This window comes from Saccopteryx leptura, unplaced genomic scaffold (genome assembly GCF_036850995.1).
Source record: "Saccopteryx leptura isolate mSacLep1 unplaced genomic scaffold, mSacLep1_pri_phased_curated manual_scaffold_79, whole genome shotgun sequence".
NCBI lineage: Eukaryota > Metazoa > Chordata > Mammalia > Chiroptera > Emballonuridae > Saccopteryx > Saccopteryx leptura.
This window is the reverse complement of record NW_027095761.1, coordinates 39,987-51,873: the sequence shown is the minus strand read 5'-3', so window position 1 is coordinate 51,873 and position 11,887 is coordinate 39,987. Positions and strand designations below refer to the sequence as shown.

General features: G+C 46.7%; 1 pseudogene; it reads right to left on the bottom strand.

The window, feature by feature from the left end:
• Nucleotides 1-696: 696 nt before the first annotated feature.
• LOC136387104 (heterogeneous nuclear ribonucleoprotein M-like) lies at nucleotides 697-11,437 on the bottom strand (annotated as a pseudogene).
• Between the last annotated feature and the right edge of the window lie 450 nt (nucleotides 11,438-11,887).

Here is an 11,887-nt window from a genome sequence, read left to right as displayed (position 1 = left end):
CTTTGTTAAATAGTGGAGAACCTTTTCCAGAATGGGCCTGACTCTGCCAATCCCTTGCCATACACTGATCACACACACACACACACATTTTTACGTACACCCTTACACAGCACTCTCTACGTGCACATACAAAGCCCTCATGCATGCACTCATACATATATGCTCACACCCTCCACAAATATACACACCCTTTAACATACAAGTCTCATATATATATATCCATCCTCACTCATTCCTACACATCATAATATATCTTTATATGCACACTTCTACATACTTACAAGCATACATTATATACCACACATTTCACACATATACCATACACAAATGGACCTTTCAAACATTCACATACACACATTAGACACTCATATTTATACCTTTCACAAGCATACACATGCCTTCCATACACCCAAACATGCACTAGACACAGCTTCTCCAACAATACACACTCTATGCACATGTATCCTTCATACATACACCTGCCACACCTGTATGATGCACACATGTGCACACATACACAGTAAATAGGACCTGATCAGACACTCAGGCCCTCTGGTCATCAGCAGCATCTCTAAAATCTGCTCCTAACTAATAACTATGGCTCTCAGCAGCCTCAGGCCCAGGAGATGGTGTTGCCTAGGTAGCCTGGTGGCTGGGCACCCAAGCCTCCCACTCTCCTTGCCCTGTTGATATTCCTCACCATGTAGTAGCTCCGGCCACTCTGGAGCAGCTGCTGCAAGGCAATGATCTTCTTGTGACGCCGGTGGCTTTCCTCCTGCACGCCCTTAAGCTTTTCAGCCTCTGGCAGCCCAGCTCCTGCTGAGCATGTTCCTGCTGGCTCAGGCTGACTTGCAGGTGTGCCTCCAGCTGGGAAACTCTGGTAGTCAGGCAGTCCTGGCAGTGCATCAGGTACTCAATGCTGAGCTGTGCCAGGCGCAACACATTGAGCAGTGCCTGGTCCAAAAACTGCCCACAGTGGCCGCACACGTCCTGTTCAAAGGTGCAGAAGGTGATGTCAGTGAGGTTCTCCTGCAGGGTGACCACATCCATCTCCTGTATTATGCGGTCCACATCCAGGAAACTCATGCGCCTCCAGTCCATGCTCTTATTGCGAGGCTGAAACGTGAAGGGAGGGACTGTGTAGACCCCAAAGGTGGGGTGACAGAAGACCTGACTAGTGGTAGCAGGAAACTGCATGGTCAAGGAAGCCTTGGGCTGACCACCTACCCCAAGGATGCCACCAAGGCTACCACAGCCAGCAGAGGAGATGAGGTAGGGCCTGAAAATGAGAAGAGAACCCAAGTTAGGCAAGGTTTTGGGCTGCATGTACTTGACACCTGGCCATTGAGAGCCTAAGTGAGGTGAGGCAAGGGATCTGAACAACAGCTGAGGTGTGTGGGTTGTATAGTCACTCAGCTGTGGAGTCTGTTCCTCAGCCTTGGGCAAGTCAGTTCACAGCTTTAATCCTTCTAGATATATTGGGACCTACGGGGCTCATTTTGCAGGTTAGGAATGAGGCAAGTGAATCATCCAGCACAGTGCCGGCACATAGTAGTTCCTCACTGAATTCCTCATATCCAAGTCAATGCCAGAGGACTTTGCTGGGGAAAACTGTCAATTGTGTAAGTTGATCCTTTGCAACCCTACACTAACCTCAAGATAAAGTCCTACAACTTGCTGTGGGTGGCAGAATAACCTAATGTCTGCTACACTCCCTGCCCCTTCTCCTCTAATTATAAGCTCATAGTGGGCAGGGCTAGGCTACATTTCCCAGTTTCCATGGCTGTAAGATGTGATCATATGACTATGTTCTCTCTAGAAGGGTGTAAATAAAATGATGTCCACCACTGCTGGGGTGTGGAAGGAGGTAGGGCCATGTCTCCACACCCATACTGCTCAATCTGAGATGATTTTTTTCCCTCAAACTTAATGCTTTAGTGAAAGGAACTCTGTTTTTTGTCAAACACTCAGACTCTAATCTCCACTTTCTTGGTATACACAGAAATTGTTCTCTCTCTCTTTGAAAAATAATTTGGCAAGAGCAATAGGAATTGTAATGCAACAAAGTATGATAGAGGACACAAACGTTATCTCTATACAATGAAATATTGTGCATCTCTTGATGAAGAATAAAGCAGCTTTACATGTATTGGTAGAGAATGACAGAAGGTGCATGTTGTGTGTGTGTGTTGTGTGTGTGGTGTGTGTGTAGAAAAATATTGAATAAATTTAGATATAGATATCACAATAGTGGCTGTCTATGTGGAAAGAGTAACTGGGAATGTGAAATGAAGATAAATAATGTAAGAGATGGATCATGGATAGATTAGAGATGGGTAAATAGATAAGGAGATACATAGATAGACATTACCCAGATCAATATATATATATATATGATTCATATTTGACATTCATGTATCATTAAAAATATATGAGTTTATGGTTGTACTATGTATTATTTCATAAGCACAGACTATTTCTAGAAAAATGAACAAATCATTACCTCTGGGCTGTGAATGGAAATTAGGGGACCTTATTTTCTACTTTCTATCTCTCCATACTATTTAAAGTTCTGGGAATCAATCATTTATTACTTTCAAAATTTTTAAGGAAAAGATATAATTTCTTTCCATGAAGAACTCAGATCTGGGAAAGAAGAAGTACATATGATTATACTTAAATTCTTTCTAGATCCTATGATTCAGTCTGCTAAGTGCAACAGAAAGAGAAGAAAAAGGTACTGACACCATAAAGGAGAAAGGCCTTAAAGAAATGTAGTAGTGAATTTGAAAAGAAGGGGAGGCTTCCAGGAAAGGTCCTGACCTCCATATGCCTCTGTATGCATTTGGGAAAGAGGATGATAGGCCTGCCTTACCTACTTCCAGGTGCTATGGGAGCTGAGAACAGGCAAAGGGAATGCACTCGGTACTAATACCAGCTGCAGAACAAGGAGTGCCAGCCTCTGTGCCAGATACCAACTCTAAATACAAACCTACAAACAGCTATTATTATTTTCACTTTACAGACAAGGAAATTGATTTCTGGAGAGTTTAAGTGGTTTGCTCCAGGTAGCAAAACCAGAATTGAGGTAATTTGGAGGTATATCTGTCTCCAAAGCTTGTAGACTTTGAAATAACCAAATGATTCTTGTAACCTTTTGTCCTAAAAAGTGGCTTTGATCAAATCATCATTCCCCATCCCTCAATGTCATTCATTCATGCACTCACTCCCCTTGCATTGCAGCATGCCTTCCTGGGCCAGTCTCGGTGCCAGGCTATTGAGGTGTATTAACCACACACCTGCCCCTCATCCAGGAGCAGTGTGCCTCCTTGTTGTCCCAGTACTGACTCCAAACCCTAAGCCTGGTCTGGAAGATGGCCCACAAGATGCCACTCACCCACCTTTTCATTTTGGCTCCATGTTTTCCTTCTCAGATGCTCTTCCCCAATGCAAATTTGAAAAGCAAAACCCTTTAGCCACAAGCACTCTACCATAACCATGAGAAGACCAGCACATTTCTACTTAACATGTCATATTATTTGAAAAGAAGGCAATAAAAAAAAGGAAAGAAAACAAAAAAGAACAGCAAGCAGGTGAGATGATACCATGTTCAGCTCCAAGTTATAACCATGTCACCAGAATCTCAGAAACAACGGTCACAACAAGCTGTGCCTTGGAGCAACAGCAGATTACTCCAGGCCCAGGGTAACAAAACTCCTGCTTTCTGACTGGGAAAGTTACCTAAAAATTCACTGTTCAACTATTTGTTTTATCCTCCAATATTTGTTCCCAGTTCTCTCTCTAATAAAAAGGCCAAGAATGCTCCATCATTAAGTCTCTCAGCTCTCCTCCCACTTCATTGAATGCTCCTTCCAGCCTCTTTCTTAAACAGTTACTATCTTTTCACCTCTCCTCAAGGCAGAGTGTTCTAATGTCCCTAGGATACTCTGCTATTCACCCAAACCCAACTCTCCCTGCACTGTCTGGGGATAAGCTTACACCTACCCACAGCTTCAGCTACCACAGGCCAGCTGTAAGTACTCAGATACTCCAATCTCTTTCTTGCTGACCAACCTGTCCCCTGGGACCATTAAAACAAACCGATACTGATTATACCAAAAACTGCAAATCCAAATTCTACCAGGCCCTGGAAGATAGCATTAAATGCAGAAAACTTGTCAGGTATGAGAGAAACCACAGTACAAACTTGATGATAAATGGCAACTGATTCTCCATCTTCATGTCTAAGATACAGTCAGGCAGCAGTTTTCCAAGTGTGGTCCCTGGACCAGCAACACCAGATTCAGCTGGGACCTGGTGAGAAATACAAATCTCCAGATTTACTAATTCAGAACCATTGCAGTAGAGAGTCTTAGGAAAGGGAGTGCTAGAGATTGTGGCAAAACAGGGGGACAGAGCATTTAAAATGGGCATTTGCCACTGAGTGTCAGCCACATGGGAATGGATTTTTGTGTGTTCCTCATAGGACAATTCCAAATTCCTTCAGGAGACATTCAGAGACCTCTCTGAACTATTTCCAGATTACCTTTCTAGATGGACCTCTAACTGACCATATTGCTTTCTCTCTACACTTTTTCTCTTTCAGGAATGGGTATTTATTATCAAAGTCATATTCAACGTCAAAAATATGCCACAACTACAAAGAAAACTGCTTACCCTGCAATCTCAACGTAAACAAATGGAACCCCCAGTCATTGAAAAGGTAACTCAAATTACCCCAACAACCAATTGAATTTTTAAAATATCTTTATACATCCAGCCAACAAATGAAAATGGTTACCAAGAAGAGATACAAATTCTGAGGTCTGATATTGATGTTTTTAAAAAGGCAACTGGTTCAGCATTTCTATTGATTTGACCATCAGTCTCTTGGTCACTGAGTTTCGTCCCATTCATTATCCAACAGGCTTGCTCAGCCACCTCTGTGGACTTAAACTTGACCACATGGCACTCCTTCGACTTCCCATTCTCCATCTTGATTTCAGCATTCACAACATGGCCACATTCATTCAGTATGTCCTTTAGTATCTTCCATGCATATTAAATAGCTTTCTCACAAATGTTCATTCCTGGCCACCCCAGGAATATGACTTACAGCTCCACCAACGAACCTGTGAAGCTTTCTCCAAAGTTGCCATACACCATCTCAATGGCACCATCAAAGCTGGCACTACCACCACCACCCATAGCCAGGCCCATGCAGTCAGTGCCAGCATTCAGGGTCGGCCCATGTTGGGACCCATGCACTCCAGGCTGTTGGCTCCCATGTGTTCCAGTCCCCTACACTCCAGGTTGTTGACACCCACATGCTCCAGGCAGGTGGCCAGGGCCCATGTGCTTTATGCTCAGGCCCATGCACTCAATGGTCTCTCCTCTCTTCAGTGCATTACTTAGGATTTCGTTTGCTCTGCCCATGTTCATCCCAGATCCAAAGTGACCCATGTGTTCCATACCAAGAGTCCCTCTATGCCTCCCACTTTATTCATCTAAATCCTATGCTTTCTATTCCCATTCTTAAGGGTCCTGTGTTTCCTATGCCAATGACTTTATTCCGTTATGGGCATCAGCAGGCTGTCCTCCTGGTTTTAACACCACGCCAATAACAGGAAGTCCTGGGAAGTAGTTGTGAATGTGCAGGAGGGAAAGAAATCTCCCCTTGGTGAGGCACTCTTTCCTACTCCTGTGCATTGGCTATCAAATGGTCATTAAACAGACATGCAGCTTGCGCAGCTTCGATGAACTGTTCAAAAGTCACAGTGCCTATTCATGACTGTTTCCATCTTTATCCTTAATAATGTCTACCACCAGCCACACTATAAACTTCCTTCAGTTTCTGCCATGCAAATCATAACCCAGACTTGCTACACATGCTGTGCTTCCCGGCCCTTCACACTGCTCTCCCGGCATGCTCGCCATCAGGATCTCCTTGGACTTCCAGTGCCTTCCACTCACACTAGGCTAGGCTCGTTTTTAATTTCGGCAGCTTCTTCATGCTCTCGGCCACCTCCAATCAAGAGGGGCACATCCCCCAGCCTTTCCTGCAGTGTCCAGTAAGAGCTCCAACCTATGCCACCTCGCCAGCGTTTTCTTTAAGCAGGTCTTTGAGTGACTGCCATTCACATCAAAACATATGTTTGTAATGAAGTGGTTCTGTCTATAGCTTTCGTGGGATTGGCATATGGCCCAAAGCATTGCTTCCTGAGTAGGTCATTCTTCTCCCCTTTCCTGCGGGAGCCCCATTAGCGCATGCGCGCCAGGCACGCCGGTCTCCGCCTCCAAGTTGGGCTTTGTCACCACACTTGGAACCCTGCCGCCATTTTCTCTCTGTCTGGGTTTTGTGCCATTGTCCATATTTTCCTACCTCTGAGCTATTTATTTATAGGCTCTGTTTTTAAGGGCTTTGTGCAGAATGCCATGCAATTTCACAACACCCATCGAGGGGGGGTTATTATCTAACCATACAGAAGAAAACAGCTTGCCCCAGGTGCAGAAGGCAGGATCCAAACCCAGGCAGCCTGGTCACAGAGTCTGCGCTCCTGGCCACCATGTCACTCTGCCTCTTGGTCTAGATGGCCCTCCACCACATCCTTCTGCTCCTGCTGAAAGTGAATGCGAGCTTCAAGGCCTTGCTCATACCGATCACCATCATTAACCCCCTCCCGGGCCCACAGAGTTTCCTGCCCCTCCCAGGAATTCCAGAGCACAGAGCGCACATGCCAGGGGCTGGCCTGTGCTGACATGGATGCTCATGGTTTATTCATCTATCCCATCCTGATGCCTGAGCCTGACTAGGCGCCAGATACCATGATGGATGCTCGGGACTGATGGTGACCTGCCGTTAACAGAAGTTGTTAGCAGTTCTAGAACCGCGTGGTCCTGCCAGGTCACCTGCCTGACCCCCAGCTGGAGAGTCCCCGGACACATCAATTGGATGCAGTCTGACTGCACCCACCCAATGCAGACCAGATGAGCTAAATGTAGCGGAAACCCACCAAGAGCCAGTGGCAGCCAGGGCGGGTATCGCTGAGAACTGGTTGCAAATACAGCAGCCTGGACGGGCCTGTCAGAAACCACCACCCCAGCCTCACCCTGACTTCCCCCAGTGCAGTTTTATGCTTAAAAAAACTTCTCTGCCCCATCAGAATGCAAATTCAGCTCCCTTGGTCAACTCCCCAACCTCCCGTGGTTGGCTCCCCACCCCTGAGTCTTTGCTTACCTTGGGAGACTCATTCTTTCTCTGCCCCACCCCAATAAAGCCCGCTTGCAACGCCTGCTCAGCATCCTCCATTTCTTGAATCCTGGTCTCAGAGCCACACACACACACACACACACACACACACACACACACACAGCATTACAAGTTTATCTCGTTTATCTCACAACCCAATACACTGATGAAGAAACTGAGAGGTAAAGAAGGCGAATGACCTTCTCACAGTCAACCAGTAGTGAGTGATGGTGCCTGACTCCAGAGTTTGTTCTCCAGGAAGACTGAAAAATACCTAGAAATTACCCAACAGAGTGAGTGGTGTCAGGGTAGGAGCTAGGACAGGGTGCTGTGAAAGAACAAACAGGGCCCACACCTGACATTCCTGTCTCATCCCCACCCCACCTCCAACTCCTCCAGCTATGACCTCTAGGACGGCTGAGACCTTAGCCTATACACATCTGTTGTATTCCAGCCCCTGGCATAGGACCTGCAGCCAAGATCACTATGAATGTAAGGCAAAGTTATCAAAATCTTGGACTATCTGCCTTAAAATTCTATATTCCTGGGGTCTTGGGGAAATGAGGGTATGGACCAAAAAAAATTAGGATAAAGAATAAGAATGGAGTTAGGAGTCCTTAAATTGGGCTCTTCAGAGTCAAAGGCTATGTACACCTAGTAAAATGGTTGATTTTTGACCATGTGTGTCCTTAATTTAATTCCACTGGCCACTAATGAAAGTCCAAGAGCCCCATGGGTGAGCTCGAGTTCACCAGTGAGAAGCCCAAGTGCCCACCCTGACTGTCAAGGTGTGGCCGCAGGGCTCCAGCTTGCCTCTTGAGCAGCCCTAAATCCCTCACGTTCACACTCAGAGCACACTGATGGTGGCAGCCCCACTCCCATTTATACAGGATTCCGAATTAGGGGTCCTAGTTCATGAGGTTTTACTAAATCCTCAAAGTATCACTTTTCTCTTCCACTGAAATTCCAAGACTCTCATTCTCAGTAGTCCTAAGGCTCTGACACCAAAGGGTGAGCAGAACTGGAGGGATTTGGGACTTAAGATGATGCTGATGACAGCCATCATTTATTACCTATGTGCCAGGCACTGTGTCAGCCTCTGGAAGTACTATTTCTAGCCATCATACAGCCTTCTGTGTAGCTGAGATTTGCCTCAACTGAAAAATGAAAAAACTGAGGCTCAAAAAGCAAAATGGCCTTCACCCGGCTACTAAGTAATGAAGCCAAACTTCAAATCAAGTCCTGTCTGACTCCAAGCTTGGCAAGCTTTTGAAATATGCCAAACTACCTCCCAACGATGACAGTAATGCTATGTAAGTTATTACTCATAATGGAAATTACAGTACCTGAGATCTCTTGACCAGACTGTAAGGACTGAAAGTTTACAGTGAATCACAAAATATTAAGTGCTGAAGACCTGAAATTCTCCCTGGATCTCCACAGACTCAACTCCACAGCTTGAGTCCAGAAGACAAGTCAGATTGGAATGTTTCTGGTTACCTGGAAACCACATTCCCTGGGAGAGGGGGAGGGGGGGAGTGGTAGGCATGGAACACCTAGGTTCAACTGACAGAATTAGCAGTTGACTGTTTCTCCCAGGGCTGAGAATAGAAACTCATAAGAACACAGGCATAAATAACTGTTATTAGAAATCTGAAACTTTGTTAACCATGTCTATGTGTTTTGATGGGGCCCCAAGAAACATCTCAGTCCTAGACCAATGTCATAAATTAGTGGGACCCAAAAGAATGGTAGTTATGCTAGCATCTCAAAATTCACTTCCTTGTTCAAGAGATCGTTTCTTCCTGGGACAATCCCACAGCCAAGGAAGGAAGCCCTCACTTCCCACTTTCCCAATGATGGGTGCTCACCACCTAACAAGGCAGCAATTCCACTAGGAAACAATTCCTGGAGAGTTTATAGTTCTGAACCTTGCCAATTTCTACAAAAGTGACCAAAGAGCTGGTTTTTAAGTGAAAGTCTGGCTGATTTTTTAAATATAAGTCAGTCCCACTGTGGGGGCATCTGGAAGAGTTGATGTTTAGCCTCCTGCCACCTGGCAGCATCAATCAGTGGAACTGTGAAAACGCTCCCCACCCTCACCCATCCTGAGCCCAATTCCTGGCAGTTTTCCTAAGATGTCTAGTTCATCTAAATGTTCCCAGAGTTGTGAGAGTGGGAGGAGTTTTCCTACTTGCCGTTCTTGCTCCCCAGCTCAGCCTGGTCTCACCTCCAGATTCACTCAACCAACCTTAATACCTCCACAGCCTCCTGACACCTCCTGATGACTGAGGTTGTGGCCAAAATCCACCTGACCGCTCCGGGTGGGTTTGCTCCTAGCCTCGGGGACCAGTGCCCTCAAGGACCACAACAGAACCACCTCAAAGCTGCAAAGGTCCAGGGAGGACAGAAGGTCTCCACATCAGTAGCTTGAGGCCCAGGGTCTCCCAGGGATCTCGCCCCTAGACTGGTACCCCACCCAACTATAAGAATTGGAGCATCTCCCCCAATTCCTCTGAGATCAGCTATTTTTATCTGTTAGGAGGGGGAAGGAGGGAATGCCAGGATTAATCCCTTAGGAAAACCAGGATGCATGTGAATGGCACAGAAGCAGGGCACCTGCAGACTCTTGGGCAGGCAGCCCAGCCCACCAGCCCTACACTAAAGGGATCTTCCTGGTTTCTGATCTGGCCCCACTCTAGTCCTTGGGCTGAGTCCCAGGCTTGGTCAGATGGCAACCACCCGCCTCCCCAACCTGCTGGCTTGCCCTGTGCATGTAGCTGTGAAGCCCAGGACCAAAGAACTCTTATAGTCTCCCGAGATCAGTCCCTGATCTCATCCCATAGCCAGCCTGGCTTTACTGATAGACTCATGTTTCTGGGGATTTTTTAAGGCTTTCTCCACCACAGATTCCATCTGCCAAGCTCTGTATCTCGGGGCAGCCAAAGCAAAGTCCTGTGGGAACATGCGTTTGCTGGGGATGTAAATAATTGGAAGCCCATGTATGGCTGGTGGGAGTAAAAATGGCACAGCTGCTATGAAAAAGAACAGCGATTCCTCAAAAACTTCAACATGGAATTGTCATATGTTCCAGTAGGTAGGTCCATTTCTGGGTGTATATTCTAAAGAACTGAGAGCAGAAACTCAAGTGTTTGCACATACAAGTTTATAGCAGCATAATTCACAAAAGCCAAAAGGTGAAAGCAACCCAAGTGTCCATGGACATATGAATGGAGCAAAAAACTGTGGCACATACATGCATACAGAAGAAAATTATTTAGCTTTAAAAAGGAATGGAATTCTGACACCTGCTACATGAACCTTGAAAATACTACGCTAAGTGAAATAAGCCAGGCACCAAAGGACAAGTATGACACACTTTCACTTATCCATCTACCTAAAATAGTCAAATTTATAGAGATATTTCAGAAACAACACTAGCGGTTCCCAGGGCTGAGAGGGGGGCAGGTAGGGAATGGGGAGTCAGTATTAAATGGCTACAGATTTCACTTTGGGAAGATGAAGGAGTTCTGGAGGGGTCGATGGTGTTGGTTGCACAACCATGTGAATGTACTTGATGCCACAGAAGTACACACTTAAAAATGGTTAAGATGGCAAACGTTACCGTATGTATATTTTATCACAATTTTTCAAAATTTGTTTTAAGTGGTTGAGAGACGAGAACCGAGTAGGAGTGTCTGTGAGCATCTGCTCTGAGGGGAATCTTGTTCCTCCTCTCCATCAGGGCTGCTTTTCTCTCCAGGGATCCCTTCTGCCGGACAGCACAGGGGGAAGAGGGAAGAGCCTGGGCCTTGGAGTCAGAGATTCACTTACATCCCACATTCCTGAGCTGTGTCACCCTGAGAAAGACTTAACCTCTCTGTATGGCAGGGAAAAGGTCGACTCTACAGAGCAGTGTCCTTATGAGAAGCAGCTCAGCTAAAGCTGTTTTAGCTAAGGCTCCACCCCGGGTCTGGCAGCCAGTGAGAGTCCTCCAAGTTCAGTCCAGTGTGGAGTCTGAGGGGAGCTTTTGCTTCACAGCTCTCTTCCCAGTGTGTTCCTGACGCCTACAGAAAGCAGCCTGGAGGGCACCTGTCGGTAGTTGCCATTTCCACCGCCCTCAATATCCCTTGTGTGAACAGGGTGCCCTTCTTTTGCACGGCCGTTGTGAGAAAGTGGACTTGACATGCACCCCAGTGTATCTAGTGGGTAAGGCCAAAGGCTGACGCGTCCAGCCTCAGCTGATGCAGACCTGCCATGCCCTGAGCTCCAGTCATGGAGTGCTGTGTGCCAGGTCCTGAGGAGACCAGGAGGACTAGGACTAGGTCACTTGGCCCCGGAACGCTGTCACCCTCTGGTGTGCCACCTCTGCCACAGCACACGCAGGATTTGGCGGCACCAGGGCTGGTCCCTGACACAGAACCTGACCGAGGGTCTGGGGACTTCTCTGTTTCAGAAGAGGAAGCTGATCATCATAGATGTGTGGGTGAGCCCCTACACCTCTAGGAAAAGTGGCGACAAGGGCCAGCGGGGCACTGCCCGCAGTGCTTAGTTCCAGGACGTAGCAGCCAGAAGCCAGCGTTGGCTCTATCTGTCCCCTGGGCCCAGCCCCTCAGTCCGCAACCCCGGCGGGCATTG